The sequence below is a fragment of the Sceloporus occidentalis genome, unplaced genomic scaffold, assembly GCF_023333645.1.
Source record: "Sceloporus occidentalis isolate IW3139 unplaced genomic scaffold, rSceOcc1.0.p SCAF_65, whole genome shotgun sequence".
Lineage (NCBI taxonomy): Eukaryota > Metazoa > Chordata > Lepidosauria > Squamata > Phrynosomatidae > Sceloporus > Sceloporus occidentalis.
In genome coordinates this window covers 3,910,905-3,926,493 of record NW_028317045.1, presented here as the reverse complement: position 1 = coordinate 3,926,493, position 15,589 = coordinate 3,910,905, and the positions used below count along the sequence as shown (strand labels likewise).

At 39.2% G+C, this 15,589-nt stretch overlaps 1 pseudogene; it reads left to right on the top strand.

Annotated features, from left to right (window-relative positions):
* The first annotated feature begins 1,473 nt into the window (after positions 1–1,473).
* LOC149286977 (purine-rich element-binding protein gamma pseudogene) lies at positions 1,474–2,448 on the top strand (annotated as a pseudogene).
* Positions 2,449–15,589: the final 13,141 nt, after the last annotated feature.

Here is a 15,589-nt window from a genome sequence, read left to right as displayed (position 1 = left end):
GGAGGCAGAGTGGCATATAGAGGGTTAAAAAGCATATCTGGAGGCAGAGTGGCATTAAGGGGGTTAAATGACATATCATGCCTACAGAATACCTTACCCCCCCCCCATTTAACACCCCCCTCCCCCAAACTTACTGGTGCTTATGACTCCCTGGTGTGTAGTCAGGGCAGCTGGTAGACGTCTACGCGGTTCGCGTAGGCAACTTCCGCTGCAGCCGGAAGGAGGTGCAGTTAGCGGTGGGGGTTGTCTGCGTCCATCGCGCGTATACCCTCCGGCTGTCCGAGAGAATTTCCTTGCAGCGGTGCTGGAACTCTCCTCTCGATGGACGCAGACAACCCCCACGGCACCTCCTTCCAGCTGCAGCGGAAGTTGCCTACGCGAATCTCGTAGACGTCTACCCGCTGCTCCGACTACACACCAGGGAGTCAGAAGCACCAGCACCAGCAGCAACAGGAGGGTCAAGTTCCCCTGAAGCGCTGCGGGGGATCTGGATCTTAGTCTCATAGTCAGACCTTTAGTTGAGGTCTGATTTATAAGACGATGGGTATTTTTTGCTCTGAAAAAAAACTCGTCTTGTAATCGAGCAAATACGGTAAACTGGTCTAGATCAAATATAATGAAACTTGATAAGGGAGCTAGGGAAAAGAGCTTAGTTACTTGGACTGAGTATTTGTGATATTAAGTGATAGGGAAGTTGTTTGAAAGTTTGCAAAGGGATAATATATTTTGTCCAATAACTTCATTCATAAGAGTCAACACGGTTTAAGGAAGGATGGATTGTGTCAAACTAATTAAACTGGATTCTGTGAGGAGGTGAGCAAAAATACAGGCAACATTTAGGTAACATTTTTTTTTTGCACCAGATTGAAAACTGACTTAAAGAGTTTGGACAGTTGTTCATTGAAATTTTGCCAACTGGCAAAGGATAAAACCTCATGGTTTTATCCTAGGCCCACTGTTTTTTTTAAATTTATATTAATAATCATGCAGTGGGTATTAAAAGCTACCTGCCAGTGTTTTCGAATGACACATAACTAAGGTCTACACTAGATGTTAATTCCCTGCAAGGAGATTTGGTAAAATTGGAACACTGGGCAACCAAGTGGCAGATGAGAATTAATGTTGACAGATGCAGCATGCATGCAGCATTTGGGGAAAAGAAATGTGTAAATTATATTGTAAATGGGGTTTTGTTAGGGAAATCATTAAGCGAAAAGGATTTGTGAATAATTGTAGACAATAAACTTAGCAACATTGTTCAACTTCAGTCAGCTGCTGCAAGGGCCAGTAACAAAAATTGTACTATATTTGTATATTTGATTAAGGTAAAATTGTATGTAGGAGATCTTTTTCATATTTATTAATTTGCAAATAATAATCCATGTAAGTCACCCCAGCATGCCGTTTGTAAAGAGCTCTTCCTTTTTTAACACTTTTCTTTCAACTTCCTTTCTAGCTAACTGAAAAATAAATATGGACAGAGGAAGAGGACCAAGAAATGGTGCGGCCGTAAACAGGAACATTTACCCACAACAGTACAGTTATCCTTCGTCGCAGAGTCTTGAGATACAAGAGCTGGCATCCAAAAGAGTAGACATTCAGAAAAAGAGGTTTTACCTGGATGTTAAGCAGAGTGCGAGAGGCCGTTTCCTGAAGATAGCAGAAGTCTGGATAGGAAGAGGGAGGCAAGATAACATCCGGAAAAGTAAGTTAACGTTATCTCTGTCGGTAGCTGCGGAATTGAAGGACTGTTTAGGAGATTTTATTGAACACTATGCTCACCTTGGTCTGCGAAGCACTCATGCTCAAAGAACAGAACATGGAGTTGAGAAAGAGCATGATGCAAGAAGGAGACCTCATCCGTCTTCCCCTTCAGGATCTGTGGGATCAGAAGAGCCCACCACTCATAGTGTCCTAAAGACTGAATACATTGAAAGGGACAACAGAAAATATTACTTGGACCTTAAAGAGAACCAGCGGGGGCGTTTTTTAAGAATTAGGCAAACCATGACTAGAGGGCCTGGAATGATTGGATATTTTGGACAGAGTTTAGGCCAAGAGCAGACTATAGTTCTGCCAGCGCAAGGTATGATTGAATTCAGAGATGCCTTGGTTCAACTCATTGAAGACTATGGAGAAGGGGACATTGAAGAAAGAAGGGGTGGTGGAGATGAGCCTCCTGAACTTCCAGAAGGAACATCCTTCCGTGTGGATAACAAGAGGTTTTACTTTGATGTAGGCTCCAACAGATATGGCATATTCTTGCGGGTAAGCGAGGTCAGGCCGCCATACCGCAACACTATCACTGTCCCTTATAAAGTTTGGACAAGGTTCGGAGACAATTTTATAAAATATGAAGAAGAGATGAGGAAAATTTACAACAGCCATAAAGAAAAGAGAATGGATGTGCGTGCGGACAGTGGCGAAGAGCAGGAGTGCCCCGAGTAGTCAACTATCAATATGATCACCCGGCAAAACTTCAGTCTTTTTATTGGAGACAAAATCTGACGTCTTTTAAAACACGATTCCCCAATTTCTTTTTTCCATTTTTTTTTTCTTGTTCGATTATTTTTTTTTAGCATATTTACGAATGAGAAAAAATATACTCAGAGAGCTTGGTATGTGATATTTAAACTACAACACAAAATACTCGTATGAGTGTACCAGCCTCCTTTTAAAGCTGCTTCAATAGATTTCAAGAATATAGAAGTACGTTCTTGATCAGCACAAAGTTCCAAACTTAAATACCTTAGGTAAGGCTTAAATTGCACTATCAAAGCTAACTCCATATATCTATATTTGTACATGTATAGATATATCTGTATTCTACACATAAGAAAATATTCTCAAAGAGGACTTTTGCATAACCAGTTTTAAAAGGAAAAGCTCTGCCAAGCTTATATACAGGGCATTTATTACTGTGAATGTATAGGATATGCATTTACACTTCTTTTTTCCTTCAATGCTCTAACAATAGAGTTTAAACAATATTTTGGGTACCTTGTCTTTCAGTAAAAGATAGAGGCATAATGGTAGCTGACAGTGTGCATTGTGAATCAGCTGTTTACACTGCTTTACAGCCAAGGAATTTATATATCATAAGACTTAAACACCATGTTAATAGGCCAAAAAAATAGGTGCACCTATAATAAGAAAAACTTTGGAGTCAAAAAGGAGAGTGAAACTGAGACCTTTATTGTTGGGTTTCTGCAGTTTTGACTGAGAATTGTTGCAGAAGTGAGAATGTGTGGTAACAAAGAACATGGCACGTCCTTAAAGATTACCTTTCAATGTGGTCTCCCTTCTCCAGAGCTATTATAGAAATATTGGTGCGACTCCCCCTTGGCCTGTTATACAATGAAAATTTGCTTATAGTGTAAGTCATTATATACCCCCCTTTTATTTCGTGTCTAGTCATGATAAACAAAATATTGGTGAATGTTAACAGCATTATTGTAATGTTTGATGTTTAAATCTAGTGTTTGATTACAGCATCTCCTAGCAAAAAAAAAAGCAGAACCCAACAAGTGTGGCTACTTTTTAAAAAATGTAACAACTTTGCTTCACACAAAAGTTGGTCTGAAGTCCTTGTTCGTAATAGTGGAGACCGAACCATACCAAATCTACCCTTACCTATGTATTATTTTGCACAAGGGTTGCTGACTTTGTATTTTGAGTGTAGAAGCACTGAAAAGTTTTATTTTTGTTTAAAAAAATCGTATATATAAATCTATATATATATATCATTAGTGTTTAGTTAATTGAAATCTTGTATGTATTTCATAGTTATGCATGTGAAGCATACCTAGAGAGTTGCTTTTGGTAAAGAAATGTGGGGTATACAGTATGTATCACCAGATAATGTTGCTGCTAATTACAGTGCCTGTTGTAATGGAAAACATTTTCACACAATTAACTTGGTGTATGAATGTTAGAGAAATTACAGTGATGGTCATGTATCATGTATATTCTACATCCATATCTCTGCATCAAGTCAAGCAAATGTTGTCTGTGCTTATGATTGCAATAGTTCTTTAGGCGTTCCATAGGTTGGTGAGAAGTGGTTATTCCGTATAATTAATTCAATAGTATATTGAAGGTCAAATACAAATTTAATTAATTTCCATAATTGGCACCTTATTTTTCTTTTTTAAGATGGTGTTTTTAAAATACTAATATTTACATATAAATGAGATGGGGAGCATGAGAAAGTGTCTTTTTATTTATTGGTTGTGGGTAAACCACACAGTTTCTTGTGGGGGAAAAAAAACTAATTAGGCAGACCTGGCTATCACACATTCAGCTGGATGATATTCACCTTGTTTTTCTAAAATGTCATTATATCAAATAATCTAAGCAATAAGTATTCAGTTGCTGAAATTAATATATAATCATTTGTACCCCTACATTAGGAGGGAGGGTTACATGGATGTGACCTTTGATGCTGTCAAAGCCTCATAATTATACCCTGCTCCATATCGCAATTGCAGAAAGTTCGTCTCTTTAACACTTATCATGATATATATATAGTACCGTGTTGTCTGGAGATACGTTAAATAGAAGTGTAATTGCTAACTTATATTATGGCTGATGAGGGAGTATTTGCCTTCAGAGGTACATTAGATATTTAAGATGTGTCCCTGGCCTATACTTATGAGAGCATCACAGAAAGAGCTATGCAAGTCGGGTTACTGTTGATATTCATTCATGTTCAAAAAGACTTGAGGGATTTTGTTAGTAGATGTCAAAGTTGTAACAAGGATAAAACAAAATGCTGTTACAGATTGATGACTTTAAAATGAGAAGTGCATAAGAATATACTTTGCATCGGTTTAAGAAATATATGTAAATGTCCACCAAGAGTTGGAGCAAGGGGTTAGTGGTGGTGGTGGGGTAAATAGGGCGTTTAGATTGTCTGCACCCAAGTACAAAATAAGCTTGCAAAAAGAGCAACTAAGTGCAATCTGCAAAAAAAATTATTTTGCTTTCAGCTGAAAAAGTGAAAACATGCCCCTTTTAGTGCAAGTCATTATAGCAATAGTAGGTTTTGTTTTAGAAAGACCATGAGGAAAACACAATTGATGCGTTGAGCCTATAACAACACTGCTGTGAATTTAAAATATGGGAAATGAACAGATATTAACCCTTTTCCCGAATATAGCAAGTAGATGGGTCACTGTTATTTCTGTCTTTAAAGGTCCATTTTATTGCTGTTGCTTTAGTTTTATTTTACATTGTGGACAGAGGGTTGGCTCTGTGGCCCTCTTATACCATAGTATATCATGTCCTGTAAGCTATACATACCACCTGTGGCTAAATTGTCCATTAAACTGGTTTTAGACAGAATTTCTAATGATGAGAGAGAGGAACATTTTAGAACAGGTTTTCAACTCTGATTTGGGCATTGTGGAATGCTGCTTTAGGTGGTTCAATACAATAATTCCAAAAACCAAAAACCAACAATTCAAAAACCAATATTTTCACTTATTGGGACATCACAAAAGTTCAAATAAACCAGAAGTGTAAATAAATTATTATTTTAAGACAATTTGTTTAGTGGATAGAAGATAGTTAGGCAGGGTATATATATTACCTACAGATGTCTCCAAATGAACCACAATAACCAAGACCACCCGTAGTGCCAAAGAGTTAGCAAAACTGGAGTATTCCAAGATGATAAATTTAAGAAATTATTACTTTGGGCTGCTATGCTCACCTGAGGGTCCCAAACATCGATCTAATACTTCCATCAATGAATACATCTTTAAACAAATCTAATTGCATATTATTTTCCTATTTTTACTAAGGTATGTTGGGGTTTTTAGTTGAAGCTTAAGCATTTGGGTCAACAATACAAAAAGGTTTAAAGTAGTATTAGCTTTCTTCTTTAGATTGAATCATTGCGTTCATAATATGTGTGGTTGGGAGTTATATAATGTTTGTATTGAACATTGTGTCTTTTAGACATTTTAAAGATACTATATTCCCATACCCGGGAATTTATGGGCTCTGGCTACCAGGAGCCTACCCTTGCGGGAATGTGGCCAGAACTGCCTGTTCGTCAGTGAACACCCCCATTTATTGGGGAAATGGGTGGGGAGTGGGGTATTTCATGACCTTGCGACCCAGAGTTCTCTGGGCCAAACCCTAAGAGTTGGCAGGTATGCGTATTGCCTCCATTATAGACCGCAACCTTTTATATTGTGGGACAATAAGGTAGTCCGCTGTCTCCTTTCTGAAGGAAACCTTGCATGGAGTTCTTCTCAGCTGATGTCAACACAACCAAGTTTTGTGTGGACATTAGCCAAAACCAACACTGAGGGGTTTATTCAATAAAACAGAGGGTTGTAGTTTTAACACTTCACTTTTCATTAAAAGGCGAAAACAGGCAAGTTTCTTCAGCAAGAAGGGGCTGAGTTGGCCATTTTATCAGACATAATTCAAGGCTGAATAAATCTCATTCTAGTGAACAGAAGGCACTGAAATGCAATTCTCCTGCATGTCAGCTATCCCAAACCACAGAGAAGAGACGGAATGAGAGAGCAGGGTAGATCATGCTTCTGCTCCATAGCACTGCTCATCATACAAAATGTTGGGCTTTTATTGGTACAGTTACAGGTAAAAATTGTTGTGATGCGTATGCAAGAACCAAGTAAGTTAGGCTAATCACTCAAACAATGACTATAAAATGTTATAAAATACTTTTATCTTGTTACATGCTCCTCCTATTGGGGGTTATACATAAGGGGCCATTTGGAAATTGGTCTATTCATCACAGCAACTAGTAGCTTGGAGGAGAAAAGAGAGAGGGGATGTGATAGAATGGGGGGGGGGCATTTATTTCAAAGGAGAAATGTTAGAACCAGAGGGCTAGACACTTAGATTTAATTTAAGAGGGTTTTATTGAGAGCGAAGAAGTGATTGAGGTTAAAAAAGTGAAGGAATTTAAACTTGCATGAGTTAGCATATGGCTATCCTGAATATAACATAAGACCACGGATCAAATAAGGTTTAAGTATGTATAGCAAGTTAAGACAATATTCCTTAAATACGAATTTTATGCTGCATTATCCTGACCTAAACAGTATGCTTAGTTTTTCTATCTCACTTTAATATTTCACTGCAAAATATGGTTATTATAGAATCCTCTGACAATTTGTATGGTTGTAGATAACATTTAGATGTATTACTAGTATTTATTGAAGCTATATTTTTCCCATTATTAGGATACTGGCAAAAGGCTTTCTCAAATACGTGTTATGGACACCTATATAATGATTTTTTGGGCATAAATGTTTGGCCATTGTTGTTTACCTTAAGTAACGTGGAGGGCTACATTTCACTTGCAAGCATAAATTAGGAGGCCCAATACAACCTACTGTTATTCGTCAATAAAACAACAAAAATAACTTTGGCAGGCTATATTCCAGCCCATGGACTAAATTGGACAGTTTTGCACTAAGCCAACGTGAGCATTTTTATCAAAGTAAAATCCATGCAGTAATATAAGCTGTTTACTAATAATTACGTTTGAGGCATGATGGGAAAGACATCTGATTTCACTTTACGATATTACTCAGAGTGTAGCATAGCTGGTGGTGTTTTAGAAACCAGATCTGTTTTAGAGTTGCACAAGTGCCATGTTTTTACCTTAACATAGGTTGTTTTGTTGTATGGTTAAATGTTTACAAATGGTTTATCGCTAGCGTTTTATTTGTGTGTATTTTGAAACATGTATTTACAACAAACTGAGTGTGGCTTACTATTGATAGATTAATTGAACAGAGGTACAAATGAATGCAATTAAATTAGTGTAGTGAGTTCCTCTTCTAAGCTGTTGTAGGCTATTTTGAGTGTTTTATAAAAGGTGTCAGAACTATACATCCCACTCCTATATTTAAGTAAATGCATATTGGAGTCCATTTTACATCTGCATGCAAATTGTTGTATTTATTCTTCTGCTTCTAATAAGGCTTCTAATTTTCCTCCTTCCCTGGCTGAACTGTATTGGTCTAGGGCTACCTTTTTAAAGCAGACATGCCTTGGCACATTCATTCTTAGAGTATTCCTTCATCTTTCATTAGTAGTGACTACAGCCTTTACATATATGTCCATTATGGGAATGAGGAGTTTGCAGAAACGAGCAGCAAAGTAGAACTATGGTCTATTTCTTTATCATGGTCCCTCTGCAAAGACTATTCACTATTTCACTGTTGCTCCATTTTGTGTTTTCTGAACCAAATAAGATGCTGTCTACTGGATTGAGGAGGTGGTCAGTTGCACAAAAAAAACCCCAAGACAAAACAACTGGTTATATTTCTGTTAAAAGTGGAGTACAACTTTAATCCAATGCAGCTAGCTATTTACCTAAACATTCCAAGTTCCACCTACCCATATATATATACCGTATTTGCTCGATTATAAGACGACCCTGATTATAAGACGACCCCCCAAAATCTGAATATTAACTTAGGAAAAAAAGAAAAAGCCTGAATATAAGACGACCCTAAAGGAAAAAAGTTTTACCAGTAAATGTTAATTCATGTAAACTATTTTTTTTAATAAAAGCTATGATTGAGAAAAATATTTTTTTTGTTTTTATTTCTTGTATTTTCCAACCTGTCCCCCAGTTACGCACATCTGCCCCCAGGCTTGCCACTCCAATATGGCACTGTGGCCCATGATATGCCTTTTAACCCTCTATATGCCACTGTGCCCCATGGTATGCCTTTTGACCCCCTATGTGCCACTCTGCCTCCAGAAATGCCTTATACCCCTATATGCCACTCTGCCTCCAGAAATGCCTTATACCCCTATATGCCACTCTGGCATTTAGGGGGTTAAAATGCATATTATGGGGCAGAGTGGCATATAGGTGTATAAGGCATTTCAGGAGGCAGAGTGCTCTATTAAATGCCCCCTTAACGCCACTCCAGAAATGCCCTATGCCCCCATTTAACACACACACACACACACCCTATACCCCCATTTAACTAACACACACACACACACACACTCTCCCCTCCCCTCTCAGCCCTCTCTTACCGGTGCTTCCAGCCGGGGCAGCGGGTTGACGTCGCCTTCTGCTGCAGCCGGAAGGAGGTGGAGTTGGCAGCGGGGGTTTGTCTGCGTCCGTCGCGTATACTTTCCCCGGCTGTCAGAGATCAGAGTTCCCCGCACCGGTGCGGGGAACTCTGATCTCTGACAGTCGGGGAAGGTTTGCGCGACGGACGCAGACAACCCCCGCTGCTAGCCACACCTCCTTCCGGCTGCAGCGGACGTTGTCTACGCGGATCGCGTAGACGTCAACCCGCTGCCCCGGCAATACAGCAGGAAGCACCGGTAAGTGTGTGTATGATGGGGGGGGGGGGTGAGACAGGAGGATCCAGGTCCCCTGCAGCGGTGCGGGGGATCTGGATCTTAGTCTCCTAATCAGACTCTATTTGAGGTCTGATTAGAAGACGACCCCGATTAGAAGACGAGGGGTATTTTTCAGAGCATTTGCTCTGAAAAAAACCTCGTCTTATAATCGAGCAAATACGGTAAATAATGTAATGCACTATAAATATATTGTAACATGAACCAGGGGGTCTACCTGGCTCCCTATTTTAGGAAAATTATAAATATATTTAGGATAGAGCTATCCTAAATCTAAGATCAAGAACTGGTTAAGATCTGAGTCTTAATTCAGTAAAAATGGGCAGAATATAGATGTGCCAAATGGTTCTTATCTGCCGTCAGTCAGTGTGTATATCTTTCTTAACAAAATGCAAAACTACATTGAATTGCTATATAGCCATGTGCTTCAGATGAATTTGACATCTTTGTTCATTATGTGTAGAAGATGGGTATTACATTTTACATTTTTTTTTAAAATAATTTTGTTATACTTTAATTTTTGTGTACACATTTTGTATGTGAAGCTGCATCTGTAAGTTCCTCCTTTGCCCTAAGATATTTGTGTGATAATAGCTTTCCTGAAAGGTGTTAATATTGTAATTTTGTTACCATTTCCAGCAATAGTCAAACATGTACTTAATATATTATCATATAGAGCATATTCCCCTTCTCCTTTTTCTGCACTGGGCAGGGGGGAGATTATGCGGACGCTTAAAGGCAGCTACCAAAACAAAATACACTTATGCCACATGGCCATGTCTAAACCAAGTCACATGTTTCACCTTTTAATTCCTTACCCAGGTTTGCATGGGCTCCTTCCTTTGCATATGGCTGTTTAATGCTTTGGAGCAAAGTTGTAGGTGCATGACCACCTACAGAAAGTTTAATTATTTATCAATGCAAACCTATTAATATTACATTAATTATTAGGCTGTGGTCTACAAGACACTCAAAAGGGGTTGAGATATATCAGTTTGTCAGTTCCACAAATAGGCAATTGATGTACATAAAAATCTATGATTTTCAGAATTGGCAGTTTATTAACCAGATGATGTAGCCATTTTGGGATATTTTCATTGTTGTAGACAGTGTTGGACTTTTTTGGGTATCCAAATGTTAACCAATCCACTGTTTTTTTTGTTAGGTAATTATGTTCATTATTTAAAAAACAAAAAAACATTCATCATTCTGAAAACATCTCTGCTTTGCAGCCATTAAGGACCAGATTGGATATCCCCAGTGGCGTCGCTACAGGGGGCAAGGGGGGGCAATTGCCCCCCCCTAGGTTATTCCTTGCCCCCCCTGTTGCCCCCCGCCGAATTTGTAACCACCCAGGACAGTCCAGGTCAGGTGCTAACGACGGCACCATGCCGTCACTAGCACTACCTTACCTTGATGGAGGTCTGTGGACCTCTTTCACCACCTACCCCGGCAATCTGCCCCTCAAACTGAAGGGCATCACCGGGGCCACCCGATCCGCCCGGTGCTGTCTCGCGCAATGACGCGATGACGTCACCGCGCAACTTTATTAACAACTGACAATTGTCAGTTAAAGAGGTATGGGGGCATGCTACATACCCCCAACATATACCGTTGGAAAGGTAATCGCCTCACCTTTCCAACGGTATATAGATTGTAAAAAAGAATAACAATTAAGTAAAAAAAATAAAAATGTAAAAAAAATGGATTTGGGGGTCTCTAAAGGCAGATAAAAAAATCTAAATTGCCAAATTAAATTATTTAAACATAAAGTAGTTTAACTGTAAAAAAAAAAATTTAAGTATTCTAGCTAAATGATCACTGTGGTAGCCAATGTTACCACAGTGATCATATAGCTATAAAAAGTTACATTCCCTTTTTAAAAATGGCCGATACTAATTTTAAATCCTATTATGCCTTTGATCATGGGGTTAAATTTAGCCAACGGTAGAGGGAGGCAATTTTTGAAATCCTGATGAACTGCAAATATTATTAAAATCAGCCATTTAGCCCGTGCGGTACATGAGTAACCATCTCATCCCTGGAGCGCCTTGCATTTTTACTGCAAAACTTATTTTTGCTGTAAAAGTGATTTTTTTTTTCTCCCTTTACCATCATTTCTTTGGGATTGTAACAGGAAAGAATGGTGTGTGCTACTGTGAGTAAATGTATGGAAAGAATGGCGTGTGCTTCTGCGAGTGAATGGAGATATGAAAGGCGTGTGAATGGTCAGTAATTAGGGTTAAAGCCTTGACGTGGCATTACTGCTCATGTAGGAAGTTAAATTATGGCACAAAAAGTACACATTTGCAAAAACGACATCCCTTGGCTCATCAAATGAGGGGCTGCATGTGTTACTAGTACAAACCTGGAGTGCGCAAGACAAAAATGAATATGTCGCTATGGTTAGAAAAAATCATTATTTGTGCACTCAACTTTTGTCCTAGAAATACATGTAGCCCGTCATTTGAAGCTCCAAGGGGTGTAGTTTCTTAAAATGGATGAATTGCCTGAATGAGGGAGAACATGAGTTAATATGTGGATGAATTGTCTGAATGAGGGAGAGCATGAGTTAATATGTGGATGAGTTGTCTGAATGAATGAGAGCATGAGTTAATGTGTTTGTGTGTATCATAGATAATTGTGGAAGGGCAAAGATGGCACTAGCAGGATGTTTGAGCCTTGGGGACCAAGATGGCACAGGCAGGGTGTATATGGGACAAAGATGGCAAATCTTATGTGTGTTATCTGGGTGCTGACCAGGTTCTATGTGGGCAGCGTGGTTAGGTTGTGCAACCTGTGATCTATCCCTGTAATTTAGGGGTTTTAAATATACCTTTAATGCCGTGTTTTTATGTGAATTCCAATTGATCTGTACCTGCAAAGCTGGGTTTGTGTGTTATTCTGTAGATCCATATCTGCTATGCTATGTTTCCATACATTATTTATGTATACCTGCAAATACAGGGTTTGTATGTCTTGTTCAGTTGATTAATACCTGCAATGCTGTTTCCATGTATTGATTTGATCTATACCTGCAATGCTACATTTCATATATTATTATTGTATACCTGCAAATACAGGATTTGTATGTCTGATTCAGTTTATTTGATATATACCTTCAGTGCTGAGAAGTGAATTTCAATTGATCTATACATGCAAAGCTGGGTTTGTGTGTTAATGTGTTGATCTATACCTGCTATCGGCAGCAGGGTCTAATATTTATATATATATTTATATATATATCGGCAGCAGGGACTAATATTAATATATATATCGGCAACTGGGGCTAATATTAATATATATGGGCAGCAGGGGCTAATATATATATATATCAGCAGCAGGATCTAATATTTATATATATCAGCAGCAGGATCTAATATTAGGCCCTGAAATCATTTAGTGCAAAAGTTAAGGTATTGTGTTGTTTAAAGGATTTCAAGGATTAGTCTTACTAAATTGTGGCTTCAGGCTTCCCATGTTGAATGTACAAGTATTGTATTGGCCAATAACAAAAGTATCATTCCATAGCACATTACTTTTGGCTATATATATATATATATATATATATATAATATATATATATATATATATATATATATATAATGTGTGTGTGTGTGTTTTTTCAGTGGTATTATTTAATGGTGGAAATAGTGCCCCCCTAGTTTGACTGTGGTATCTTGTGTGCCCCCCCCTATATATTGTTTCTAGAGTCACCACTGGATATCCCTAATCTAGAATTAACAATTTCCCTATATCTTTGTTCAGATCTTCAATGTACAGATTCTATGTAAAAGAGCTCTCTTCATTCTTGCATCACAATTGTGGTTTAAGAAATGAAATTCTGGTGCAGTAATAGCGAATGGAAGAGTGGTTGGATGGTCTGGTATGGCAAATGGAAAAAAAATAAATCTCTAATTTAGTAACTTTTGCTTTCCTTGTCACAAGTAAAAACATTGGTGGACAACATAAAAGGCAAATTTCTTATTTAGTTATAACTACCTAGATATTTTGGGTCAAATAAATAAATAAAATACATTAGATTGGCTCATGTTTACTTGGAAAAAACTTTGCTTAGGAAGCTTGGGGTTGAAAAGGTGAATACATAATTGTAAATTGTTTTGGAACAGTTCTCTGCTAAATGATTAACAATGCATTGTGCTTCAGTACATAACGTATATGTGGCATTTGGTGTACATCCAGACTTTTTTCTCCCTTCACTTTTTCTAAAGCAGAATTAACACATCCGCTAAATATGTCATCAGACAAAAAAAAAAACTAGGTCAGTATCTGAGATCTCAATGAGGCTGTAACAGTAACGTTGGCAACTGATTCATCCATTCTTACTTAAGTTATGCAACTGAGTTTTTTTTTTCCCTTGCTGCATGCCTAGCATTTTGCTCCTCTTCTATATTAATAGATTTTTTTTAATTTATAAAAATGATATAGTTGGAAAAATTGTCAGAGTTTAGCATTCATTATGTTCATGATTTGGTACTTTCAATGTGAGATTGCTATAAGACCAATAAAATAAAGTCCCATCATCATACTGAGATTTCAGCTTTTGTATACAAGTAAGCACACATTGGAAGGCTCAAGTTTTTTTGTTAGACTGTGTAAATGTACTGAAGGATTAGTGGCTGTAAATGCCCTCTCTTGTGAAAATCAGTCAGATTGTGTCCTCATATTTGTCCCCACCCAAATCTACAATGCTGTACTTTCCATATTGTATATTGATAAGGAGGAATAGTAAGACATAATCTATCACATTCCCAAATCTAGTGTTTTACACTTATGACATTAAGTATATTCCATATATATATATATATATATATATATATACTCGAATATAGGCCGCACTTTCCCCCCCCACTTTAAGTCTTTAAAGTGGGGGTGCGGCCTATATTCGGGGTCTAGCGCCCGACACCCGGGACATGCAGTTCCGGGCGCCGGACAGGCAGCAGGGTTAGGATACAGATCCCCCGCAGCGGTGCAGGGGACCTGCATCCTACTCTCTGATACGCTGAGACAGCCTCCCCTGCCGGCACTTTCCACGGGGTGAGTGCCGGCACTGGAGGTTGTCTAAGCGCATCATGCAGACGTTCGCCGGCAGTGGCGATGTGCGTAAACAGCCTCCGCTGCCGGCACATCTGCACAATGTGCTTTAACAATTGTTAAAGCACATCGTGCAGACGTGCCGGCAACGGGGGTTGTTTACGCGCATCACCGCAGCCGGTGAACTTCCGCACGATGCGTTTTACCTCTGCCCCCAAGACTTACCAGAGCAGACTCCCGGGTGTCTTGCAGGGCCGGCGGGAGACATCTACGCAATATACAACTTCCGGTGCCGGCACATCCGCTGTATACGCGTATTGCGTAGATGTCCCCCGCCGGCCCCGCAAGACACTCGGGAGTCTGCTCTGGTAAGTCGGTGGGGGGGGGGGCAGAGTGGCAGCATATCTCGGCGGGGATGAGGAGGAGGACAGTGGCAGCATATCTCGGGGGGAAGGACAGTGGCAGCATATCTCGGGGGGGGAGGACAGTGGCAGCATATCTCGGGGGGGACAGAGTGGCAGCAAATCTCGGGGGGGGGACAGAGTGGCAGCATGTCTATTAAAAAAACTTTCTTTAAAAAAGCACCAAACTTTTAGGGTGTGGCCTATATACGGGGGCGGCCTATATCCGAGCCAATACAGTGTGTATATATATATATATTATATACCGTATTTGCCCGATTATAGAGGCAGAGTGCTCTGTGAAATGCCTTTTAACCCCCTTAATGCCACTCTGCCTCCAGAAATGCCTTTTAACCCTCTATGCGCCACTCTGCCTTACTGAAATGCCTTATACCTCCCTATATGCCACTCTGCCCCATAATATGCCTTTTAACTCCCTAAATACCAGAGTGGCATATAGGGGTATAAGGCAATTCTGGAGGCAGAGTGGCACATAGGGGGGTTAAAAGGCGTATCATGGGGCACAGTGGCATTTAGAGGGTATAAGGCATTTCTGGGGCAGAGTGGGAAGCCTGTGGGCAGATGTGCATAACTGGGGGGGCAGGTTGAAAAAAAAGAAATAAAAACAAAAACAACATATTTTTCTCAATCATAGCTTTTATTAACAAACAATAGTTCACAGTTTACATGAATTAACATTTACTGGTAAAACTTTTTTCCTATAGGGTCGTCTTATATTCAGGCTTATATTTAGC